Source organism: Tupaia chinensis, unplaced genomic scaffold, assembly GCF_000334495.1.
Source record: "Tupaia chinensis unplaced genomic scaffold, TupChi_1.0 Scaffold000429_1, whole genome shotgun sequence".
In the NCBI taxonomy this organism is placed as follows: Eukaryota; Metazoa; Chordata; class Mammalia; order Scandentia; family Tupaiidae; genus Tupaia; species Tupaia belangeri.
In genome coordinates, this window is record NW_006159934.1 from 4235262 (window position 1) to 4244601 (window position 9340).

Here is a 9340-nt window from a genome sequence, read left to right on the forward strand (position 1 = left end):
GGCGTGACCATCCCCCCTGGGGGGTGATTTCTCGCTTTCTGTCTCTATGTCTCTCTCTGTCTGTCTGGCGAGTGCACGCTCCCTACAGCGAAAATCTCTCCAAAAAAAAAATGCAGTTTGACCTAAAATGTATTCAAACAAATTATAAGGTAGGTGGGGATATTGCTACCTTTGAAACAACAGAGTAAAAACAGAAGCAACAGCACTTTCATTATCAGTATTATAAATGAAAGAAGCAGGCAGTGCTACAATTGGGAGATAACATCATTTAGCTATAGGCTTTTTCTAATTTCTTCACCTAGGTAACAATACTTTTCTGTCATTTTATTCCTGTTGGAAGGGATGATAACCTGCCACTTACTTGGTAAGAGAAGGAAATAAATTTTCTGATGATTTTCTGCAAGAGAAATCTTATGAGACTACACCAGAACTATTGGGTGACTGGAAAAGTCATGATGTATTTTTCTGTTTTTCTATGCAAAAATGCATCATGACTTTCCTGATAACCTAATATTAAGGTGTCTGTTATATCTCTAGTCCTCTCTGGGCATGTTTAGCCCCCTAACTTCCAATAGCACAGATTCTACTTCGCCAGTCTCTGAAACTACTTACCTTTGGAATTTTTTACTTTTTGCCAACTTCACATACTTGACCTATCTTTGCCCTTGGGAGCAAGTAACACTTGGAAAACTCTTGTAAAATGGATTAAGTAGAGAAAAATATTCTTTATTTATTTATTTAATTTATTATGGTTACTATCATTACTTTTAATTTTCTATAAAGTATGTGTGCTCACCAGAAGAGACAGAGACAGAGAGAGACAGAAAAAGAGAGAGAAAAAAAAGGAAAGTGAGAAAACGAGCCATCAGGTCCAGGTGCCAGGACTTGAACCATGGTCAGCCATGTGGGAAGTCCAGCACCTTAACCACCATGCCACATGATGGCCCAAGAGAAAAATTTTTATTACTGATAACATCAAAGCAATGTTACCTAAGAGAGTACCATGAAAGAAACAGACAGCAGTTCAAAGTCTCTTAATGTTGTTTTTTTACAATACTTTCTTTCCAGGCGTCATGTGCATTTGCGTAAGAGAGTGAGAGAGCACAAGAGAGTGAGCGAGCACAGCACACATCCCTCCCCAGTGGGGCGTGACCACACTGCAGTCCTTTCTCTTCCATTTCTCCATTCCATCAGAATATTAGGCTTGCATGCTCATGTGCCTGGCATGTTTTTCAAGCTGCCAGAGCCAAGACTTGAACCCTGGTTAGCCATGTGAGATCTAATTTTCTATGTATAGTGCTTAAATGTTGTGCTACAGGGTCGACTCAGTCTCTTAATGTTAAGAAGCAGCAGCAGACTTAAGATGTATAATGAGAACAGTCCTTTTCCTCTTATCTTTCTTTTTTTCTTATAATTCTGTAAAGCACTGGTCTTCATTGTAGTGTATAAGATAAACAATTGAGTTATAAGAAGAAAACATTAGTACTTATTTTTCTATTGTCTAAAGAATTTAACCTTAATAATAGTCAGACAAGTAATAGACAAAAATTATTCAAAGACAAAGACAAAAATTGTGCGGCCACCAAGTGGCTAAGGTCCTGGACTCCCACATGGCAGACTGCAGTTTGAGTCCTGGACCCGGAGGCATGAAATTCATGCTGGACACATGTGCATGCATATTCAAAATCCTGAGAGAAGAATGGAGAAAAGATTGTGGTGTAGCCATCCCTGCTGGAAGGTGATTTCTCACTTTTTCTCTCTCTCTAGTGAGGGTACGTGCCTTATAGCAAATAAATAAATCTCTCTTAAAAAAAAGACAAAAAAATGTAAACTTCTTTGTTGAAAAATGTATTATATTCACCTTTATGAGGGACTTAAATGTGAAATAGGAAAATAAAATATTAACTTTAATAATCTATTTAAGAAGTAGAGAGTAGTTGATATATATATATCTTTTTTCTTGTTGTTTGAGAGGTTTTTGCTATAGGGTGCATGCACTCGACAGAGAGACAGAGAGACAGAAAGCGAGAAATCACCCCCCAGGGGGGATGGCCATGCCACAATACCTTCTCCTCCATTCTCCTCTTGGGATCTTGGGCATGCACACACACATTCTCGGTGTGAGTTTAAGCCACTGGGTCCAAGACTTGAACTGTAGTTAACTACATGGGAGTCCAGCACCATAGCCATTACATCAACTGCTGGTCCTGATATATATAACTTTTAAATGCATGTATCTGTGGAGTGTGTATTCTAGACTTTTTTTTTTTAACTGAGAGAAGTCCATTAGCATAAAAAGTTGGTTCCCACTGCAGCACACAGAGCCACTTCCTATAATAATACTACATTGATTTCTCCATCATCCAAGGTAGAAAATTCCAAGATACAACTACTTTCTACACCTCTCAGTAAAGTTTGTGTGTGACGTTTGGAGTGAGATTTGGTGTATGGGACATTGGATTCTTATGAGAATTAAGTATAATAAATAAATAAAATAGAATTATTGCTATTTTTAAAAAATATTTTAGTTATAGGCAAATATATCCTAATGTGATATAATTTTAATTATGTAAATAAAGCATACTAAATCTTTTGCTGTATGAGTGTTTCTGTATATAAGACTATATGGTTTTATTGTGTTTTCATGTGTTTTATTAATTTTGTGATGGTAGTATAAATTATGATCATAAAACCATATCTACTTATCTTACCTAAGTTTTTAACAGTAGCACTTACTACTTAAATAGCTGTTCTGATATTTTTTAAACCTGTTATGTGAGATCTCATTGACCCTGCAAATTATTCCAAGATTAGTCTTTATTTTTATAATATTGTAGAGAAACAAGTCATGTCAGTTCAGGAGACAAGAGCCAGTCATTGGAATCTTTTAACTAGTTTTCTGAGCCCACTTTTGATTAGATCAAAAGAAATTGGGGACCAGCAGTTGGCATAGTAGCTAAGTTGCCAGACTCCCATGCTGTCGACCGTGGTTCGAGACCTGGACCCAGTGGCTTAAACTCAAGCTGGGCGCGTGTTTGTGAATGCCCAAGATCCTGAGAGAGGTAAGAAGTAGAAGGGATTGTGACATGGCCATCCCCCCCAAGGGGATTATTTCTCGCTTTCTGTCCCTCTGTCTCTCTCTGTCTTTCTGGCAAGCGCACACACCCTATAGCAAAAACCTCTCAAGAAAAAAAAGAAATTGACAGAAGACATTCCATATTTATGAATAGGAAGAACAAATATTGTTAAGATGTCAGTTGTACCCTTAGCTATTGACGGACTCAGTGCAATCCCTATCAAAATGCCACTAACATTTTTTGCAAAAATGGAAAAGCAAATTTTCAAATGGATATGAAATGGCACTGTAGCACCAAGCTAACACAGTATTGAAAAAGAGCAAAGTTGAAGGAATCATACTTCCCAGTTTCAAACTTACTACAAAGTTACAGTACTCAAAACATTACGGTATTGGGATAATGTTAGACATATAGCTCAATGCAATAGAATTGTTAAGTCATGGAATAAACCCATAGTAAATGGTCAACTGATTTTTGACAAGAAGGCCAAGTCTATGGGGAAAGAATGTTCTCTTCAACAGATGATACTGAGATAACATGAGCTCCACATGGAAAAGAATGTAGTTTGAAACCTACATCACACTTTTTACAAAAGTAAACTCAAAATGAATCAATAACCTAAATATGTATGCAAAAACCATAGACGTCTTAAAAAGAAAAGATACAGGTAAATCTTCATGACTTTAAATTTGGCGGTGGATTTTTTAGATAGGACACCAGAAGCATAACAAACAAAAGAAAAATAATTTTGATGGACACCATCAAAATTTAAAAAATTATATGCATCAGAAGGCATTATCAAGAAAGTGAAGAAACAGCTTACTGAATGGGAAGACATATTCAAAAATCATGTAGATGATAAGTGTTTAATGTCCAGAATGTGTTAAAAACTACTACAACCCAACAATGAAATACAAACAGCGTAACTGAAAATTGAGCCAAGGACTTGAGTGGACCTTACTGCAAAAAAGAGGTATAAAAGACCAATAAACATATAAAAGATGCTCAGAATCATAAGTAGTTTGAGAACAGCAATTGAAAAGTTTCATGAAATATGATCTTACACCTACTAGGATGGCTACAATTTTAAGAAAGAAAGAAAAAGAAGGTATTGGCAAGGATGTGCAGAAGTTGGAATATTCATAAATTGCTGGTCAGAATGTAGAATGGTGCAGTCCATAAGTCATTATAGAAAATGGCTTTGCAGGGACCAGACAGTGGCAGAGCAGGAAAATGATTACTCTGCAAGGATATTCCATATGGGAAGGTTTTCAGTTCAAGTCCAAAAACTTCCCTCAGTATGTTAGGCATAGGCTTTTTAATGATCAATGTCTGGTCAAAGGCTGTGTGGGAGGATCACTTGTCAGAACCTTGTTGTGGGTGCTGTCTTTCTTTAAGAACAAAATACACTTTAAAAGAAGAATATTAAAAAGCTTGGAAGTTTCTCAAAAAGCTAAACATAAAATTACCATATGACTCAGCGATTTCACAGTAAGGTATATGCCCAAAAGAATGGCAAAGAGGAACTCAAGCAAATACTTGTAAGTTGGTGTTGATTGTAGTCTCATTTATAGTAGTCAAAAGGTAGGAAAACTGCCTATATGTTCATCAACAGATGAATGGAGAAACAAAATGTGATGTATATATAGTGAAATATTCTCTGCCATAAAAAGGATTGGCATTCTGATACATACTTCAAAAATGGATGAACCCTTAAAATGTCATGCATAAAAAAAGGAAATCAAACATAACAGGACAAATATCATAAGATTGTACTTCTATACTATATCCAGAATAGGAATATTCATTGAGACAGAAAGTGTAATAGAATAGAAATGACCAGGAATGGGGAAATGGGAGGAATGGGGAGTTGTCGTTTAATGGTTATAGAGTTTTCTTTTTGGAGTGATTAAAAACATTTTGGAAAAAGTCATGAGAGTTACATATAGTGTGAATGTAATTTATATCAGTGTATTGCTCATTTAAAAATGGTTAAAATTGGGACCAGCAGTTGGTGTAGTGACTATGTCGCTGAACTCCCATGTAGTCGACTACAGTTTGAGTCCTGGACCCTGGGTTCATGCCAGGCACGTGTGCGTGTGTGCCCAAGATCCTGAGAGGAGAGTGGAGGAGAACGGATTGCAGCATGGCCATCCCCCTGGGGAATGATTTCTTGCTTTCTGTCTCTCTGTCTCTCTCCATCTTTCTGGTAAGCGCATATGCCCTATAGCAAAAATCTCTCTCTCAAAAAAAAAAAAAAAGATTTATATTATTTGCAGTACCATTATTATTATTTCTGGAGAGGTTTTTTGCTATAGGGTACATGCGCTAACAAGAAAGACAAAGAGAGACAGAAAGAGAGAAATTACCCCGCCCCCCAGGGGGATGGTCATACCACAGTCCCTTCTCCTCCACTCTCCTCTTGGGATCTTGGGCATGAATGCCCACCCACCCCGCATGAGTTTAAGCCACCGGGGCTAGGACTCAAACCGTGATCTACTACATGGGAGTCCAGTGACATAGCCATTACGCCAACTGCTGGTCCTGTAGTACCATTATTAAAAAGAAAATGACAAAAAAATTAAAAATTGACATTTAATGAGGGGTTTCACTATCTCCAGTCACTTTTTTCTTTTTCATGTGCAGGTTGGAGCTTTCAGAGTCTTGCTGTAGGCCCTATGGCAGTCTAAAAAATGCTGAGATGAATGCTTTTAACAAGTTAAGCCACAAAATGATTCTTTTTTTTTTTTTTTAACAGGATTTTTGTTATAGGGTGCATGCACTTGCCAAAGACAGAGACAGCGAGAGAGAAAGTGAGAAATCACCCTCCCCCCCAGAGGATGGCCACACCTCAATCTCTTCTTTTCCATTTTCCTCCTGGGATTTTGGGCATGCATGCATACACACTCAGTGTGAGTTTCAAGCTGCCAGGAGCAAGACTGGCCATGTGAAAACCACAAACTATGGTTGGCCATGTGAGAGTCCAGTATCTTAACTACCACGCCACCTGCTGGCCCTAATGATTCTTACCATTAACAGGATAATCAGTGTCTACCTGTGCAATATTTTTAAACATTAAAATGCCCCTATTTCCCTTGGTAGGGAGTTAGTAATTAGTTTGATGACTGTCACCGTGTGAGGAAGCTTAATTGTTTTAAGAAAAAATCTCCTATGTCACTTTTTATTATGTTCCTTATGCTCTTTCACTTTCTTTCTTGAGCACATGAAAAATGATTATTATGTCACAGTTGTTAATGTTCTTGTCAACTAATTGAGTAACATCATCTCTGGGTCTATTTCTATTGGTTGTTTTTTTTCTCTTCATAATTTCACATGCTTTCCTACTTCTTTCCATGCCTGACAATTTTTTATTAAAAGTAAGGCATAATTTTTTTCTTATATGCTGCATATTTCTTATTTAAAAAAAATTCTCTATTATGAGATGCAACTCTCTTACTTGAAAGAAGTTTCATTAATTAAAGGTTTGTTTTTGCACTCACTTGGGCAGGACCAGAGCAACCTTTAGTCTAAAGGTGATTTTTTTTTTTTTCCCTCTAGAATTGAGCAATTTATCCAACGCCCAATGTTTTTTACAAGGTTTTCTACTCTGGCTGGAAGGAATACAAGCTATTCTCTGCCCTCTGTGAGCTCTTGGGATTGTTCTCCCTGCTCTTTTCCAGTGGTTGTTTCCCTTGCTTCAGTCATTTTTCTCTCAGACCTGCTGATGAGCATTCAGATGAGAGGAACCATCTGCAATTTTCAGGTTTCTCTCTATATGAGTCTTTTCCTCTCCATCTTCTGCTTTACAATTCCAACTGCCTTGGTCTCCCCTGGGTTTTCAACTTTGTCTTCTCAATTTGGGAATATTCATGGACTCCACTGGCCATCCACCCCCTCTTTCCCACACATACTGTCCTGTGAAAACTATCCTGGTGGTAGCTGGGAAGATTGTAAGGGTCATTTCATTTATTTCCCCACTCTCAAATATTATTTCCCACTGTCCTATTTTGAAACTCTCATTTCATATATTTTGTCTGTTTTTTTAGTTGCTTGACAAAAGCACTTTCAGTTTCTTTCAGTCCTTCATGCCCACTACTGGTTTTTCATTTGAGATGAAATTCCCATCAGATTTCTGCCCACTTTAGTAATATTTTTAGAAGTTTTAGCAGTGGAGACTAACTCTCAAGTAAGGATAATCAAGATACTATACTTTGACAGTTGTCTTTTTTTTTTTAATTGGACAAGTAAAAAGAATATAAAATTCCAGTGTAGCTAGATGATTTTTTTTTTTTTGAGAGGTTTTTATGCTATAGGACAGAGAGAGACAGAAAGACAGAAAGCAAGAAATCACCCCCCCCAGGGGGTATAGCCACGTCACAATCCCTTCTTCTCCATTCTCCTCTTGGGATCTTGAGCAAGCACGCACATGTGCCTGGTGGGAGTTTAAGCCACCAGGCCCAGGACTCAATCTGTGGTCGGCTCCATGGGAGTCCAGCGACATAGCCATTACACCAACTGCTGGTCCCTAGCTAGAGGATTTGACTTATGGATAAAGCTTGAAAAACTAAATGTGCTTGATTTTTCTAAATTGCATAGTCCAAACAATATTGCTTGGAGGGAATAGTTGGCAACAAGGACTTTTTAGATTGTCCACATCAAGGAGAAACAGTAACTTTAAATTACTCAGTGAAGAAAAAATTAAGAGAAATAACTGAATAGGTAATGATGATGAGTTATTACAGGGAGAAAAGTAATGATTCTGTCTTATTCAGAATTTAATGATTGAGGAAGTTATAAAAACTTACTTAAAAATGATCATGAACATTCCTTACAAACTGACTAAGTTTTAATAACAGCTTTGCTATTATGTGTGACTTTGGGCAAAGTACTTGATCTTTCTAAGCCTCGATGTCTTTATCTGTAAAATGGGGATCATTTAATCTACATTTTTGAAGATTACTTGATACAATTAAATCCCCACACTTCCCAACACATCCTCTGTGCTTAAAAATAGGTATCCTGGGACCAGCAGTTGGCATAATGGCTATGTCGTTGGACTCCCATGTAGTCAACTCTGTCTGTCTGGCAAGTGCACGTGCCTTATGGGAAAAAAAAAAAAAAAACCTCTCCAAAAAAAAAAAAAAAAAAAAAAAAAAAAAACCTCTCCAAAAAAAGAAAAAATTTTAAAGTATAAGACACATTCCCTATACTAGAAATACTTAACACCTAATTAGGGAGACAGAAAATATACTAAAAAAGACAAATCACAATCCAAATTCTTTAATGAAGGGCACAAACACCTGGGGGGTGATTTCTCACTTTCTCTCTCTCTGTCTCTCTCTGTCTTTCTGGCAAACGCACATGCCCTATAGCAAAAACTTCTCAAAAAAAAAAATAGGTGTCCTGAGGCCAGGCAGTCACATAGTAGTGAAGTGACATGTGAGGCAGTTCCCCATGGGAAACTTGCCAGTTGAAGCCCAGAGCTTCCCCAGTTATAGAAGGGCATTGTCCTTGATCCAGACCTGGTTGAAGACTGTGGGTACATCATAATATCAGGGCTTTGTTGAGAGTTCTTCCACTCTTTCTCTTTGTCTCTCTCACTAGTGGAAGAAATATATGAGTAAACCTATATATCTCTATAAAAAATAAGATACAGATATATCTTTATCTTTATAGATAGAGTTACTCTATAAATATATATAGTTTCCCTTAGAAAGCTCCTGTCCTATTCTGTTTAATTTGATCTCTTTTATCGCCATCAAGTTAACAAGACCTGCCTATTGTTTTTTAAACATTATTTTATTTTAAATTTTATTTTATTTGTTTATTTTTTAATTTGACCAGAGAGGGACAGACTGAGAGAGAGAGAAAGGGAAAGTGAGAAAGCAAGCTGCCAGGTCTGGGACTCGAATCATCATCACCCTTGTGGGAGTCCAGCACCCTTAACCACCACGCCACCTGCTGGCCCAAGACCTGCCTATCTTAATTAGGAAAGACTCTATTCATCCTTCCAGATAAAAATTCTCTGTTCCCAAATTTTCCCAAACTTCAACTTGTTCCATTATTGGGTCTTGGAGCTGGTATCCTCAGAGCCTCTCTTCCTTCCTTCGACTTAACCCTAAACTGAAGTGATTTAGTTCACTCTCATTTTTCTACTGGCTTTATTTCTGAAGAGATATCTGAGTATGTTTAATCTCTCATTTATAATACAACTGTCCCTATATCCTCATGATTTCTCACGCTGGTCTTGTAGGTGCTCAACA

General features: G+C 37.3%; 1 protein-coding gene across 1 annotated transcript in view; it reads left to right on the plus strand.

The window, feature by feature from the left end:
* Positions 1-9340, plus strand: part of LOC102483936 (autism susceptibility gene 2 protein-like) — a 624364-nt gene that overhangs the window by 606555 nt on the left and 8469 nt on the right. The window lies entirely within an intron of this gene.